The 8133-nt window shown below is 42.3% G+C and overlaps 1 pseudogene; it reads left to right on the top strand.

The window, feature by feature from the left end:
• The first annotated feature begins 5242 nt into the window (after nt 1-5242).
• On the top strand, nt 5243-6845 carry LOC104854336 (annotated as a pseudogene).
• Nucleotides 6846-8133: the final 1288 nt, after the last annotated feature.

Genomic DNA, 8133 nt, shown 5'->3' with positions numbered 1-8133 from the left:
CTGCATGACCTCACTCATATGGGAAATTTTAAAAAGTTTATCTCATAGAAATTGAAAGTAAAATGGTGGTTATCAGATGCCAGGGAGAGCTGGAGGGTAGAGAGTAATGGGGAAAGGTTGATCAGTGAGTACTAAGTTACAGTTAGATAGAAGCAATAAGTTCTCGTGTGCTACTGCCTCACAGTGGGCTGACTACAGATAGCAATATGTACTGTACATTTTAAAAAAACACAAGAAAGGATTTGAAAGTTTTCACTGTAAAGAAATGATAACTGTTAAGGAGACAAATATGCTTAACCTGATTGAAACTCTATGAAAATCCTGAAACTTCTGAAAATCCTCTTTCCTGAGTGTCTCTACAAGGTGTAATTAAAAACAAACAAACAAACAAACATGGTGAATGCTGCTGCGGAGTGTTATCCAGCAGAAAGGCAGTCTCACAAAACACATTACAGGGTATCCTCACCCTTCTTATTCACCAGACCTGGCACCATGTGACATCTTGTTTTTCCACAATTAAAATAACCATAAAAGGTAAATGTTTTGAATTGACTCAGGGCATCGAGGCAGTCATGACAGCCCAACTAAAGACAATAATAAAGGAGAACTTTCAGAACTGCTTCATAAGTGGCCGGAACAATGGGATAAGTGCACTGGAAGTGAAGGGGAGTATTTTGAAATTTAAACATTTACCGTATTTTTAGATCACACCTCATAAACGGAACTGAAACTCATGGTAAGTGAAATAATTCAGGCACAGAAAGACGAGTATCACATTATCTTTCTCATATGTGAATCTAAAACAGTTGATCTCACAAAAGTTGAGAATTGGGGCTGGGAATTTAGCTTAGTGGTTCCACCACCTGCCTTGCAAGTGCAAAGTCCTAAATTCAATCCCTGGTACAAAAAAAAGAAAAAGAAGAAGAAGAAGAAGTTGAGTTGAGAATTGAATGACAGTTACCAGAGACTACAAAGGGTGAAGGAGAGATGGGTATAGGTTGATTAATAGATATTAAGTTATAGTTAGATAAGAGAAAGAAGTTCTGGCGCTCTATTACACAGTAAGGTAACTAGGTAATGATGACTATGTTAGCCAGCTTTCCATCATTATGACAAAATAGCTGAGCTAATAAATTTTAAACAGGAAAGGTTATTTTGGCCTACGGCCTCAGAGGTTTCAATCCATGGTTACTTGCCCACGTTGCTTTGGGACTTTGGGAGCACAGATGGGAACATTGGGGTTCATGATGAGAACACATAACAGAGGAGGGCTGTTTACCTTACACAGCCTGGAAGCCAAGAGAGAAAGAGAAAAGAGGGGCCAACCAGCACCCCAATATCTCCTTCAAGGGCCTGCCCCAGTGACCTAAATTCCTTCAGTTGGGGCCCCATTTCCTATGGCTTCCATCACCTACCTCCCAGTAACACCACAGGCTGGGGCTTCAATCCATGGGCCTTTGGAGAACATTCGAGAACCAATCTGCAGCAGGAATGTACTGCATTTTTTTTAAAGCTAGAGGAAGGGATTTTCAATATATTTTTACCATAAAGAAATTATGTGTTTGAGGAGATGGATATGCTTACCCTAATTTAAACATTACACAATGTATATATGTATCAAAACACCATATCATACCCCATAAATATGTACAAATCTTATCGGCGGATAAAGAAAGAATGGAAAGGGGAAAAACTGACACAGAAGGAACGTCCTTGCGTGGTAAGGGCGGCCATTTCAGAGCAGACATGGCCACATTCAGCCCAGTGATGAACTCAGACTGGAGTTCTTCTCAACCCAGATTCGTCACTCCATAAGAATACTAAGATCTCTGCTTTTAAGAGACACGTCCATAGGTTACAGAAGTCACTGGGGAGCTCTGTCTTCTCACTGGGTCTCATGCATTTCCTCTGTATTGAGTACTCGTTGGTTCAGGGTTACAAAAGGAGCCAATTTAAAACCAAGTCTAAGTCGATCTTTTCTCCGGGATCCAAATTCAGTCATCCCAGCCTTGCTCTGGGATGGATGGCTATGACCAACATCATAAAGATGGGAAGAAGTGACGATGAAGCCCCAACAGGAAATATTATAGAGAATATTACAGAGAAAGGGCGTGAATTCGACCTCCACACCAGAAGTCAGCTGAGAGGAAACCTTCAACCAAGTCTAAGAGGAAGCCCAAACCATACTTTGCCCTACACATCCATCCTAGGGGAAGACTTCAGCTTATGGAAACTGAAAACATGAGAGGAAAGAGTGAGCTCTAACTGTGGGGCCAGCCAGTCCAGCAAACAGCATTGTTCTCGAAGTGTAACTCGGAGAGAAGGCACATCCCTGCTTGAGCAGCCTTCGAGACCAGGACTGGGGTTTTCAGCAGCAACAAAAGCAACCAGGACAGGCAGCTCAGGCCAAGACACAACTTTCCCAACTACAGATAAATATACCAAGTGTTGGCTTTGGCAGGAACTATACGAAACAAGTATCATAAGCAACAGGTATATGGGACCATTCGATGTATTTGTCCTACTATAGAGGTTTCATTAGGAGATGGCGCTAGGTGTGTGGCTCTGAAAGGAGCAGTGAATTATGGAGCAAGTAGCATCCTAGTGGTGGCTGAAGTTTCCAAGAAGCAAACTCACATTCTGTACATGAGCCCTAGGAACCAGCCATGGAGATCTTGGAGCTACTAGGGAAAAAAATCCTAGACAAGATTTGGGGAGAAGGCAATCCATTTCTCTGGTGCCCAGCTGAGTTTGCTTTGATGCACGAGGTAGAGGAAGAAATATCTACTTTGTATTTGCTTAATGGTTGTAGTTCAAGAGGAACGTCAGAGCTGCACACTCAGACAGAGGTAAGAGGAAAAGCCATGGAAATAGATGATGTCTTCCAGAGAGGATACATTAGAAAAGGAAAACAAAAGATTAAGGAGGAGAGCCTAGGCGATTCCTAAATTTGAGGATACAAACAAAGTCTCAGGAAGAAGACAGGGAGAGTGACAAGGACTAGGGTTTCTCAACTTCAGCACAATTGGGCTCTTTACTGCAGGAGGCTGCTGTGGGCATTTGTTTAGCCACATGCCTGGCCTCTACTCTGTGAAAGCAAACAGCACCCTCCTCCCCAGTGTGACAACCCAAAAGGTCTCCAAATATCCCTTGTGAAGAAAAATTGTCTTTAATTGAAAAAAAAAAAAAGATTAAAAGATCTCTAAAAAAGATCAGGAAGAAAACTTAGAGCAAATTGTAGCATGGAACACAAGGGCTTGAAAATTAATGCCAAATATCTCAGAGATATTATTGAGTAAAATGAGGACCAAAGGGGACTGTTTGGCCAGGAAGACACTGGGGACCTAATCAAAACAGTTTTTATAGAAAAATTGAGGTTGCACACAGACTGCCTGAATGTCTGGTGTAAATAAGGAACAACATTCAAGAGTTAAAAGGTGTTTGGTTGAATGAGGAGATCCTTGAGAATTCTTTTCAACCTGAAAATTATATTATCATAAATAACCTCTAAGGAATATCTTTCTGGATCCCTCAAGCCCTGGTGACTGTTGGTGTATGTGCAAAATCAGTCTTGTCTGTGCTTGCACTACTCGTATCACCTGAAAAAAAAAAAAAAATCCAAGGAACCGCCCAATGCTATGCAGTCTGGACCCAATGAATGATGAGGACGAAAATGTGTTTCTCTTTACGTCATCACATAACTAACAGTTTTGCAGTAAAAATCTACCAGACCTTCTAGGCAATTGTGATTCAGAGAGAGGTGCGGTCAAGTGAATCTGGAGGTGCTGGGTTTAGATGAAAGGGATGGAGCTGCAGACGCCCAGGGCTTGCTGGAAACATGCATGCATCATCTAAGAAGCCCAGACTTCATCCCCGGGGCAGGCTTGGGTGAGCAGAGTGCCATCTGCAGACCAAACCAGTGAGAGTATCATGGGAAGTCCACACAGTAATTCACCTATCCCACTGCAGGTTATCTTTTCTGCATTTTGAACAATTGTACTAATGTCTACGTGAGTAAAAAAGAAGTTGAAAGCAAAAAATCACATTTTCCAACTAAGAAAGAAACCATAGCAGAGATTTTATTTTTTTAAATGTTGAAGCGACAAATGAGAGTTTTAGTCCTTGGTTTAGTTACTAAGAAAGGGTAAGTCACCTCCTTTCTGTGCATTAGTTCCACACCTAAAAAATAGCGAGTATGAACTAGCTGGTAACCCAGAGGCCTTTTGGTTCATGAGGAGAGTAGGAGGTTCATGGTCTGTGTTTCCACTGTTGAGGGTGTGATTACACTTCCAAGGGTGTCCTGTTCAATGGGCTCGTCCCCAACAGGCACCACGCCCCTCACATACCACTGAATTCCAGCACCCTGCAGTGCTTGCTTGATAAATATTTGCTGAAGGAATACTTCTATTTCTAGGAGGCTCCTCTAAGAAAGAGATGATAGGTGTAAATTTAACTGCAGTGATTCTCCTATCACACTCTGCTTCTTTAAGTTTTTATAAAAGCCCAGCTAAAGGATATTTAATAAGTGAAAATATTCTAAAATACTTTCCACACCTCTGATGTGGACACCATGACCATCTTGTCTTACGACTTCCAGCTACACCAAGAGCAGAAACTGCATCCCAACTGAGCTATGTTGAAAGACATTTTAAAAATCCAATATTATGAATCCTGTTATATCTCTCACCTGTCCCGAGGAGGCTAGCTTGCCTTGAGAAACCAGAAAATGATGTACTGAGGTAAGATGAACAAGGAGGCTATCGGTGAAGAGAAGAACTTGAATAAAATAATTAGTTAAAATGTTTTTTTCCAAAGAGCAGATTGCTAGGGCTGGGTTTCCTGGACACAGAGAAACTCTGCGAGTCTCCACAGTTACACTCAAGGTTTGCTCCTCAGGCCCTATTAAGGAAATTGCTCGAGGCTGATTAGCTTGAAGGTGGAGAAAAGAGAAGGCGGGGAATCAAAGCAAACTGAACACTCGAATTCATGAAAAGCCCAAGGAATTACGCAGATTCTGTGTCCTGGAAGGCATCTCATACTGTTTCAAGTCTTGTCCTTCCCTTCGCCTGGAACCAGGATGACGGGAATGGAACTGGTCAACATCCAAATAGAAGCGTCACGTAAGATATGACTGAGGGTTCACAAGTTGTCCAAAGACTGAGTCTAACAAATAAAGGCTGGGAGTCTCTGCCTTTTTTGCAAATTGGGACATCTAGGGATAAGAGTAGCTGCTGCTGTCGCCATGGCAACCTTTGCCATAGAACCCCAGGTGCTCACGTCGGGATCTGAACCCACGATGCTCGGTTCGCCCACGGCTCCAAAGCCAGGCGTGAATGCCCGGCTTTTACCGGGATTCCTAATGGGGGATTTGCCAGCTCCAGTGGCTCCACAACCTCGCTGTTAGTGGCTCTTCAGTGGGAGTGACGAAATGAGTGAGGAACCGAAAAGAGGCCAAAGTCCCTCCGTTTTAGCTAAGCCAGATTAGACGCTCCATTATTCGGGCTGACCTTTAAACTCTGCAGATAGCCTTCCATTGCCAAAGAATAGATTAACCAAAAACCAGGTTTTTCAGGAATTGCAACTGAGCAGTTTCCAGGAATCCCAACTGGGCGGTTTATTCCAGAAACTGCAGCCAGGTCAAAGAATGGCGAAACCGGCTGTGGCAGTTAGAGGACTAAGATAAATCTCCCCCGCAAACCCCTGCCCGCGCCCAAATAGTAGCCAATAAGTTTGAAGTATTACATCTTCTAATATCCAATAGTAAGTTAGAATTATAGGCCAATAGAATCAGCAGAAATTGTAAAAAAGCCAATAGAATAAAGAGAATTTCAAGCCACCCAAACCCTATAAAAATAGGCTAATTTAGTGGGTCAGGACTTCCCGTTTGAAGCCGCTGTGTCGGTAACACTGGGAGTCCAGGCTGGAGCTTGCGATAGACTCCTCGTTTATCTACATCAGAAGAGTTTCCTGGTGGTCTTCCTGGGGATTTCGCGACTTGGGCATAACAATGAGGTCACCTTTACTCACTGGTGGATCACCACCTCAACCCGTTGTACCAGTGTACCAGCTCACAAAGATAAAAGCTGAGCCCCACCAGTTAGAAGTATCTATGATAATCATTTCCAGCCCAGGCCTTGGACCTATACCTTTAACTTCAAGAAAACAGACAAACACTTCAGGAATGCGGAGTCCTCCTGTTGGAGTTACATCTACTATTCCTGGATTGGGGCAGAGTGTGTTCAGTCCAGCAAATATTGGCCAACCAAGAAAAACGGTGCTGTCTCCTGCCCTGTTGGATTCTTTCTGTACTCAGGGAGATTCTCTGATCTCAGAAGATCGCCTTGATGACACTTGGCTGACTGTGTTTGGGTTTCCACAAGCATCTGATTCCTATATATTATTACAGTTTGCACAATATGGAAATATCTCAAAACATGTGCTGTCTAACACAGGAAATTAGGTGCATATTCATTACCAATCTAAACTGCAGGCCCAGAAAGCAGTAAGCGAAGATGGGAGAATATTTGGAGACTCCATCTGGATTGGTGTAAAACCATGCACAGACAGAAGTGTTATGGAAAACAGTGACAGAGGTGCTCTGTCACGTTCATCTCTAGCCTTTACACCACCAATCAAAACCTTAGGTGCGCCAACGCCATGGATGTACTCCTAGGATTTCTACCAGGAGGCCTCTTGGTAAAGCATCCAAAGCTTCTACTAGTGACTACAAGGTTATTTCTGACAGACAAATGCCAAAAAAAGATGAAAGTCTTGTATCCAAAGCAATGGAATACATGTTCGGCTGGTGGTGTAATAGGAACTAAGAACTCAGCTACGGAGGAGGACGTTTTAGGACACTAAAAGCAGCACCCTGAGCACCGCCAGTTTCCTTCGGTTAGTGGTGTAACCACTCAGGGCAGTGCTTGCTAGTTGCCTCAACATATTCTAGAAGCCTTTTTCTTTAAGGATACGGCCTATTACTAACTCGCATTTTAAAAGATGCTTGGGATAAAGTTTGAAGGAAACTAAAAATCCCTGTAGAATTGATTTTGTGCTCTCTGTGATAGCACATGCTGACACACAGAAACCAGCACTGATCACTAAATTAAACGATTGGATTTGCAGGGAGGCTCTGTGGTCTTTGTGAGAAGGTAGGTGAATTTCATGAAGTTGCTTGTATCAAGGCACAATGATTATTAGTAGTAGTTTGAATTACGATCTTTTAGATAGTATTTATTTATTTTCTTTTTTTAATTTTTTTTTTTTTTGGAGACAGGGTCTCACTATGTAGTTGAGACTGACCTGGAACTCACTATATAGCCCAGGTTGGTCTCAGACTCATAGCGATCCTCCTGCCTCAGCCTCCCGAGTGCTGGGATTACAGGCGTGTGCCACCACGACCGGCTTTTAGATAGTATTTAATATTTTAATCAACTTTATATACGTCCTGTTTTGAATTATCATCTTTTGGTGTTCTAAAACCCATTCTTTTAAAAATCCTACCAATAAAACTTCTGGATAATAATAATGTAAAAGGCTGTACGGTATGGCAGTCTGCGGTTTAAATGTCATACTTGCTACTGGCTGCCTCTAGGCAAGTTTCTCAACCTCCATAAGCCTCAGTTCACACATTGGTGGAATGTGACTTGTAATAATGTTCTTGTTGTGGAATTGTTAAGAGGACTGAATGAATTCCTCACAGAATAAACAAATCCTAAATTTAATATAGAACCAGAAGAGACTCAATAGCGAAAGCAATCCTGGCAACAAGAACATAGCAGCATCACAATCCCAGACTTCAAGTTATACTACAAAGCTACAGTGATAAAAAATAGCACTGAAGCAAAAGCAGGCATGTAGGCTGGGGATGTAGCTCAGTGGTTCCACCGCCTGCCTTGCAAGCACAAGGTCCTGAGTTCGGTCCCAGTACAAAAATTTAATTAATTAATTAATTAATTAAACATGTGGATCAATGAAATAGAATACAAGATACAGAAAGAGTCCTGGACATATTCAACTATCTGATCTTTGACAAAGGGGCCAAAAATATACACTGGAGAAAGAAAGCTTCCTTAGCAAGTGATTCTGGGAAGACTGGCTGTCCACATGTCTCACCGTGCATTAAACTAAAAT

This window comes from Fukomys damarensis, unplaced genomic scaffold (assembly GCF_012274545.1).
Source record: "Fukomys damarensis isolate Sample0158 unplaced genomic scaffold, DMR_v1.0_HiC HiC_scaffold_28, whole genome shotgun sequence".
NCBI lineage: Eukaryota > Metazoa > Chordata > Mammalia > Rodentia > Bathyergidae > Fukomys > Fukomys damarensis.
Note: the sequence above shows the minus strand (reverse complement) of the source record. Positions and strands in the feature narration are given on the sequence as shown.